This window comes from Enhydra lutris, unplaced genomic scaffold (genome assembly GCF_002288905.1).
Source record: "Enhydra lutris kenyoni isolate GAN:26980312 unplaced genomic scaffold, ASM228890v2 scaffoldscaffold4, whole genome shotgun sequence".
Classification (NCBI taxonomy): Eukaryota; Metazoa; Chordata; class Mammalia; order Carnivora; family Mustelidae; genus Enhydra; species Enhydra lutris.
In genome coordinates, this window is record NW_019154088.1 from 12,968,452 (window position 1) to 12,977,566 (window position 9,115).

The window sequence follows — 9,115 nt, forward strand, 5'->3', positions numbered from 1 at the left end:
ACTTCAGACTATTAGAGCTGTTGGCCCTCTTAGTTTGCCTGCCATAGAAATTATTACTTACACCAAAATTGTCACGTACACTGGTGACCACTGAGTGTGGTCATTGCCCAACTGCTTTAAATCTTGTGAGTCTCTTTTTATGGTGACCTCAAAGTTGGCAGTCCTCTCAGCCTGACAGACCATCTGAGCTTGGAGGTGGAGGATACAGGAATAGAGCAGCAAAGTTGAGCAGTTTTATAAGCATTCTCAGAGTGTTATAGTATCTTGATTGGTTTCTAGAGTACTGAAATGGTGGTTTTTGTTATTTTGTCCAACTGATTGCTTGCTTTTTGGGGAGATTTATTGACCATAGTCAGAATTCCAGGGATTTTATTTTTAACTTCCTCTCTGTCTCTTGTCTTCTTGTTCCATACTGTGTCTAGGTTCCTGAGGACCCAGTAGATGACAGACCTGGAATTAGAAATCTAAATACTAAATTAGATTTATCTCATAATAGTCTCACAATAGCAATGCCAGTGCTGTTATCCTATATATGATTATTGAAGCCATATATATACCCTTTGCTGTGTTCTTCCTATTCCCCCCTCACTTTTTTAAATAGGTAAGTATATTTACATTGTCATAGAATATACATACTATATTTTCTCTCTTTCAACCTTCATTTTATTTTTGTTGTATGAGTAACTACATATTGTATGTTTGATAGTCACCATTAGTTCTTATGCAGTATCTGTAGTCAATTGGGTTTTCTCAAATGCTCTGATTTTTTAGCAAGGGCTCCATAGGCACAGCATTCCTAGAGTTTTTGCTCATTGATAATAGTTTGTGGCCATTATTCTTATCTTTGTTGAATATGAAATCCTGGGTTTACATGTTCTTTTCTTGATTATTTTAAATATGTTGCTCCATTCTTTGGCATAAAGTGTTGCTATTGAAAAATTTAGAGTAGTCTAATGTTTTTTTCCATTATAAAGTCATTTATAATGCATGCCTACATCAGGGTTCTGCATACTGCTGCTCATGGGCTGATTGCCTGTGTTTGTAAACACAGTTTTATTGTTATGTAGCAGCTATGCTCATTCACTTACATACTGTTTTTGGATGCTCTTGCTGTGCAGTGCCATAGACAGTATTGAAACCAGTGAGCATGGTCTAGACTGATATTTGAATTTCATTTAACCTTCACCCTGTGGTCTGCAAGCCTTAAATATTTACTGTGTTTTATAAGAAAAAGTTTGCCTACATCTGGCTTAGATGACCAAAGGATTTTTCCCTCTTTAAAGTTCAGTAAAGTTCTAGTAATTCGTACCAGACTATTTCTTCACATTTGCTATTTTCAGGTCTATTTCTTTCGATAAATGGTTTCAAACTTTTTCTATTTCTGAAAAGTTCTCTTGTTTTTGAGTATCTGATCTGTTTTTCCGTATTTACCAGTTTCTCTTGAATCTTTTTTTAAAGTAATCTCTTCACCTAACATGGAGCTTGAACTCACAACCCTGAGATCAAGAGTTGCATGCTTCACTGACTGAGCCAGCCAGGCACTGCTTGAATCTTTTTTAATGTGTGAAAATACTATTTCTTTTTTCTGTTCATTTAATTCTTTGTTCCTTCTTTATTAGTCTATTTCTTTTTTTTTTTTTCCTCAAAGATTTTATTTATTTATTTGTCAGAGAGAGAGAGAGAGGGAGAGAGAGCAAGCACAGGCAGACAGAATGGCAGGCAGAGGCAGAGGGAGAAGCAGGCTCCCTGATGAGCAAGGAGCCCGATGTGGGACTCGATCCCAGGACGCCGGGATCATGACCCGAGCCGAAGGCAGCTGCTTAACCAACTGAGCCACCCAGGCATCCCTTTATTAGTCTATTTCTGAAATGACTTTTTTCTGTTTTTTTTTTTTTTTTTCACTTTATTTCCCTCTCTTCAAATCCTGGTTAAATGGTTTACTATCAATGTCTTTTAGGTTGCTTGGAAATAGTATGTAGTTGTGATCTGTTTTTGTGGACTTATCTTTTATAGTCTTATTGTCTGTAGAAAGTTAGGGGTTTAAACATTTTTTTTTCAATATTTTATTTATTTTTTTAAAGTGGGCTCCACACCCAGTGTGGGGCTCGAACTCATGACCCCAGGGTCAAGAGTCACATACTTTATCAACTGAGCCAGCCAGACACCCCCCAAAAGTTGGGGGTTTTATTTTGCTCTCTCTGTTTTTGCTTCTCTCCTTTTTTTCTTACGACTGTATGGGATCTGACTAATTTCTGTTACTATTTATTTATTTATTTACAGAGATCACAAGTAGGCAGAGAGGCAGGCAGAGAGAGGCCCCACTGAGCAGAGAGCCTGATGCAGGGCTTGATCCCAGGACACCAGGACCATGACCTGAGCCCAAGGCAGAGGCTTTAACCCACTGAGCCACCCAGGCGCCCCTTCTGTTACTTTTTAATGTGTAATTTGTTTTCCTGAACTTTTAGGAGGACTTGAGGCTCAAGACAGTTTTTTGACTTACTGGAGCTTTCTGTTAATTTCTATGTTCAAAAATATGGAGGATTGCTCTCTTGAGATTGCTTTGTTTATGTTCCTTTGCCCCCCTTTTCCTAGATGTTCTCTTTGCTTTTCTCATTTGATCCTGTCCTACTCTATTTTTACTTAATTCAGTTTCTTCTCAGTGTTGAATCCTGTTGGTAGCTCTGTTGAATCCTGTTGGTAGCTCTGATAGTCCAGGTTTTTGTTGTTGCTTCTGTTTTTTAATGGAAAATATCAGACATATGCACAAAGTAAACAGAATGGTATTATGAAGCACCATATGACCATCACTGGGTTTGAGTACTTACTAACATTTTTGTCTGTCTTTTAGATCTGTATCCCTACCCGCTCCGACTTCCTGCTACCCGGTATTGTTCATAAAAACTTTCTGCACGTGTTTATTTTGGTAAAATTTACATACTTTGAAATAAATAGATTTTAGCTGTAAGTTTTGACAGATCTACACTCCATCACATATATGTAATTTCTTTTCCCCAAGACAGCTTCTATTCTGATTTGTTTCTCCTAGATTATTTTTGCCTCTGACAGAATTTCTCTTTATTGGTGTATTCAAATATGTATTCTTTTGTGTCTGCCATTGCTCAGCATTATGTCAGGTTCTTTCAACTTGTTAATGATAATAATAATTGTTTTCTGTTTTTGATTATTATCCTAATACATGAAAACACCACAGTATTCGCTTTTCTGTCTCTTTTTCCAGTTTGAGGCTACTGTAAATAAAGCCTGTCAGAAACATTTTTGTAAAAGTATGGTGTGGACATGTTTACATTTCTCTTAGATAAAAACTTGAAGTGAAAAAATTATTGGATCAAGGGGCGAGGTGTTGTTGAATAGAAATTTACCAAAAACCTAACATTCCCACCAGGAGAATATGAGATTGCTTGTTGTTCCACATCTTTGCTACCATTTATTATTGTCAGTCTCTTTAATTTTTGCCTTTCAAGTAAATGTGGATTAGTATGCTATTTTAATTTCAGCTTCTGCTTCTGATGGTGAATTATATTGAGCATCATTTCATAAGCCTGTGGCCAATCATCTAGCTTTTATGAAGTGTCTTCTCAGGTCTTTTTAATTTTTATGAAGTCTAGTTATCTAGTTTTTGCTTTTGTGGTTTCTTCTTTTGTGGTTGTTCATACAATATGATGTCCTCTGGATATAGTTTTACTTTTTTCTTTCTAATGTGAATTTCTTTTATTTCTTCTTTATTTGCCTTTCTAATTCCATGGCATAAATCTCCAGTAAAATGTTGAATGAAAGTGGTGAGAGTAGATAACCTTGTCTTTTTCTTGACCTTAGGTGGGAAGCGTATAGTTTTCCATTATGCAGTATGATATTAGCTGTGGGGTTTTTGTAGATGCCTTTCTCAGGTTTAAGAAGTTCTCTTCTATTGCCAGTTTTTTTAAGTATTTTTATTGTGAAAATGTGTTGGGTTTGGTTAAATGCTTTCTTTTTTTTTTTCCCTGCATCTTTTGAGATGATCATATGGAATTTTTTCTTTATTTTATAAGGTGTTTTATGATTGATTTTTCATAGTTAAACCAGCCTTGCATCCCTGGGATAAATCCCACTTTGGTCATGATGCATATTCCTTATTCCTTTTTTAAACTTTTCTTTCTTTCTTTCTTTTTATTTATTTATTGATTGATTGATTGATTGATGTGTATTCCTTTTATAAAGCTGCTGGAGGGATGCCTGGGTGGATCAGTCAGTCAAGCATCTGCCTTCAGTTCAGGTCATGATCCCATAGTCCTGGGATGGAGTCCTGAATTGGGCTTCTTGCTCAGCAGGGAGCCTGCTTCTCCCTTTCCCTCTGCTTGCTTCTCCCCACTGCTTGTGCTCTCTCTCTCTCCCACTCTTTCTTTCTCTGACAAATAAATAAAATCTTTAAAAATAAAGAAAGAAAGAAAGAAAATTGATAAGATGAAGAAAAAAGGTTTTTTTTTTGTTTTTTTTTTTTTATTTGCTGGATTTAGTTTGTTAGCTTTTTGTTGAGGATATTTGCATCTATGTGCCCAAGGAATATTGACTAGTAGTTTTACTTTTCTTGTAATGTCTTTGTTTGACTTTAGTATCAGAGTAATACTGACCTCATAGAATGAGTTGGGAGGTGTTCCTCAGTTTTTTGGGAGAGTTTGAGAAGGATTGGTGGTCTTTAAACATTTGATAGTTAAGCCATCTGGTACTGGACTTTGCTTTGTAGGTGGTCCCCCCCCCCTCAAGATTTTATTTTTAAGTATTTTCTATACCCAAAGTGGGGCTTGAACTCACAATCCAGAGATCAAGAGTTGCATGCCAGCCAGGCACTGCTGGGAGGTTTTTAAAAAAATTATCACTAATTCAGTCTCTACTTATTATGAGGCTTCGGATTTTTTTTTTCCCTTGAGCCTGTTTTACTTTTGTCTTATAGGAATTTATCCATCTCATCTAGGTTATCTAATTGTTGGAGTACAGTTGTTCATAGTATTCCCTTAAAATTGTTTTTATTTCTGTAGGATTGGTATTAATGACCCATCTTTCACTCTTGATTTTGATAGGTTGAGGCTTCTTTTTTTTCTTGGCTCATCTAATTTAAGGTTGCCAATTTTATTTATCTTTTCAAAGAACAAATCTTTGTCTTCATTAATTTCTTTTTGCTTTGTGTTTTATTTTTTTTTTAAGATTTTATTTATTTGACAGAGAGAGAGATCACAAATAGGCAGAGAGGCAGACAGAGAGAGAGGAGGAAGCAGGCTCCCTGCTGAGCAGAGAGCCCGCTGCAGGGCTCAATCCCAGGACCCCGAGATCATGACCTGAGCCAAAGGCAGAGGCTTAACCTGCTGAGCCACCCAGGGGCCCCTGCTTTGTGTTTTAAATCATCTATTTGACTTATTTCTGCTTTATTCTTTATTTCTTTCCTTCTGCTTGCTTTTAGGTTTAGTTTTTTTTCTCTTTATATTTTCTTATGCTGAAAAGTTTGTTATTGCATTGAAGTCTTTTTTCTGATAATAAGCATTTACATAAATTGTCCTCTGAGCACTGTTTTGGGAGCATCTCATAAGTTTTTGTATGTTGTAATTTTGTTCCATTTCATCCAGAAGAATTTTCTAATTCCCCATGTGATTTCTTCTTTGACATAATGCTTACATATTTAGAGTTTGTTGTTTAATTTGTGCGTATTTGTTAATTTCTCAGGTTTCTTTCCTTGTGATTTCTAATTTCATTCCAGTGTGGTTGGAGACCATATACTTGTATGATTTCAATCCTTTTAAGTTTATTGATACTTGTTTTGTGTCCAAACATGTAGTCTATCCTGGATAATGTTATAGATTCTGCTGAGTGGAGTGTTCTGTATGTGTCTCTTAGGTCAAGAGAATTGTTCATGTCTTTGATTTCCTTATTGATTTATTCATTATTGAAAATGAGGTATTGGGGCACCTGGGTGGCTCAGTGGGTTGAGCCTTGCCTTCGGCTCGGGTCATGATCTCAGGGTCCATTCGTTGTACTGCCTCTGTCTGAGGTTCAATCGCTAAGACCACTTTAAAGAGTAGAAGGTAGCTATATAGACTTGATTTGCTCCCTGGCTTTATCTAGAGCTTTTTTGTCCCGCTGTCCCTGATGAACAAAGCAAGTGAATACCAAGGCCACACCCACGATGGCCCCTTCAGATTTCCAGAATATGTGTTTTTCCATCAGAGCTGAGTGGCAGCCTTTGAATTCATTTCTCTTAGATGAACTGCATATGATTTTCTCCACATACCCTGTGGTACCACACTTGGGTCGTTGTAGCCTGCAAATTAGAACATGGAACACATTCTTCTGCCACCACAAACTCTTCGACCGGCCAGCACTGTGCTCACTGATGGCTTCTCTGCCCACACAAGGGCTTCTGCTTAGCAGAGCTTGAAGGTGAAAGTGCAGAGGGACCAGGAGAGGTGGCCGTCCTAGGAGGTTGTGCCAGTAGGCATGGAGTGCTCATTGTCGCACCTGTCAGGACGGAGGACCTGCTTGACTGGCCTTGTGCCATTGGCAGCCCTCTGGAGGTTCAGGGTCAGGGCTGTGAAATGTTGGAATTGCCTTTTAGGGCAAAGGCCTTATTGGCACATCTCTATGGCGATGGCAAGAAAAGACAACATGTCTTTGTTGGATTGGGCTATGAACTTACTTGTTCGCACTGCACAGCTTTCAGGAAAGGTGTATGCTCTGGCACCATGTCACCTCCAGGGCTGTCCCTGTCATGGCCATTTTGCCTCCCAGAGGCCTTTTAAAAAGATCTATCATGTACACCTTTTACAATTCACTAATGGAATGGACAAAAACCTACTTTTCTTTCTTTCAAGTAAATGCCTACTGGTTATTTTTGAGTTTAAAGGACCTTTCTCCTAACCTTTCCTAGAACTGTCTTCACTCTTTTCATGTGGAGTGATCTAGGACTTTATATATACACTATGATATGTATACTTATCTGCCAGACTTCTTGATTCTCATGGGCAGAGGTTATAGTTTTCATTCTTACCATTCTAGTAGCAGGTGACCATAAGTATTTAAATTTTAATCAGCCAGACTTCATAAGACTGGACTGACTTATAGGCCTCTGGTCTTTTAAGACCTACTTTAGATCATTGTATTTCATAAAGTTGTATAATTTCCATTTAATGATTCTCGGCTTAAGATAGATTAATTCTTGGGTATTTTTTTAAAAGATTTTATTTATTTATTTGACAGACTGAGATCACAAGTAGGCAGAGAGGCAGGCAGAGACAGAGAGGGGGAAGCAGGCTCCCTGTGGAGGAGAGAGCCCGATGTGGGGCTCAATCCCAGGACCCTGGGTTTATGACCTGAGCCAAAGGCAGAGGCTTAACCCACTGAGCAGCCCAGGTTCCCCAATTCTTGGATTTTTTTTTTTTAAGATTTTATTTATTTATTTGATAGACAGAGATCACAAGTAGGCAGAGAAGCAGGCAGAGAGAGAGGAGGAAGCAGGCTCCCTGCTGAGCAGAGAGCCCGATGCGGGGCTCGATCCTAGGACCCTGGGATCATGACCTGAGCTGAAGGCAGAGGCTTTAACCCACTGTGCCACCTAGGCGCCCCAATTCTTGGATATTTTTGAAATAACTTCAAAAATTACAGAAATTGATTAAACATAGTTTTGAGAAATTCCCTTCTTGCATTTTCTATATGGGAATTGTGCTTTTCTAAGGCATGCTGTACTCAATAACTAAGGAATTAAGGCAACATTTATCCACTCTAAATAGGGTTTTAAAGTAAATAATACATGCCTTGAATGATAAATCACTTTAGAAGTTAACATGGACTCTAGGAGAAAAGGCAGTATTTTTTATTTTGGGATGGCAGCTTAAAACCGAGCACCATTTGCTGCTAGGAAAAAAACGGTTGTTTTATTTAGGGACTCTCTGGTGAATCCTTTGAATTTGAGGTTTTTTGTTAGAGTAGATTATATATATATAACTTTCTAAAAGTTTCTAACTTTTTTTTTTTTCTGTGACAGTTAACGTTGAACATTGTGTAAAGACACAATGTCTTAAGCTTCTTAATTGGTCTGTGAAGACCTTATCCTTTGCCAGGAATTTCTGCATCTTTAGTTTAGAATGCTTAAATGAAGTTAGACTTTTCTGTGAATGCATTCACTGTTGTGAGTAGCATTATTGTTCTCTGCACTTTATATAGCCTTTTCTAATTCCTTTTTCATTTTGAGGCTCAGGATACTAAGGTGAATATATTCTTTATACAGGTGAAAAAACAACTGACTGTAGTTTAGCTATGATTGAAATAGGATTAGAATTCACATTTCTTAATTCTTAGTGTGGTAATTTTTATATTTCTACTTAAGATTCTAATTTAGGGTATGTACTTAACCACTTCTGTGTCTTCCTACAGTTTTGCCAGCCATTAATTTTCTCATCCATAAAGTGAGTGAGTTCTAAGTAAATTGCCTCATGTTTTCTTTCTAATGTGAATTCAGTTTTTAAAGTTTCATTATGTGTGGTAAGATCGATTGATCATAATAAATTAAATGATCCAACTGCTCTCCTTACACTTGTATGATTGTTGATCATTAGAATCATGCTCATGGGGGGGGCGCCTGGGTGGCTCCGTGGGTTAAAGCCTCTGCCTTTGGTTCAGGTCATGATTTCAGGGCCCTGGGATCGAGCCCCGGCATCAGGGAGCCTGCTTCCCCCCGCCCCCCGCCTACCTCTCTGCCTACTTGTGATCTCTGTTGAGTAAATAAATAAAATCTTAAAAAAAAAAAAATCATGCTCCTGTAATTAATTTGTTCATTGAGGGCTTTTCCGCTACATTGTGAGCTCCAGAAGTCAGAAACCTTCCATATGTTGTTTACTATTTACTAGATGCTCAGCCTAGCTCAGTGCCTTGAATATGGTCAAGTGCTTAATAAATACTTGTTGAGTGAGTGATTAAATGAAAGGTAATGTCAGCACGGGTGGAGGCAGTATAACGCTGTGAAAAGAGTATGCCCACTCTTGGTGTTAGTCTTTTTTTTTTTTTTGGAGGGGGAGAGAGAGGGTCTTTTTTTTTTTTTTTTTTTTTTTTTTTTTTAAGATTTTATTTATTTGATAGA

The 9,115-nt window shown here is 37.6% G+C and overlaps 1 protein-coding gene across 2 annotated transcripts in view; it reads left to right on the forward strand.

Annotated features, from left to right (window-relative positions):
- LOC111158971 (CTD small phosphatase like 2) overlaps positions 1-9,115 on the forward strand; it is a 77,221-nt gene that overhangs the window by 16,413 nt on the left and 51,693 nt on the right. Inside the window, exon 1 of one of the 2 annotated variants that reach the window (XM_022521325.1) lies at positions 545-601. The exons of the other annotated variant lie outside the window; for it this stretch is intronic. The gene's annotated coding sequence lies outside the window, so the exon portion shown is untranslated. Of the gene's footprint in view, positions 1-544; positions 602-9,115 lie in introns of those variants that run through there. 2 annotated transcript variants of the gene reach the window in all.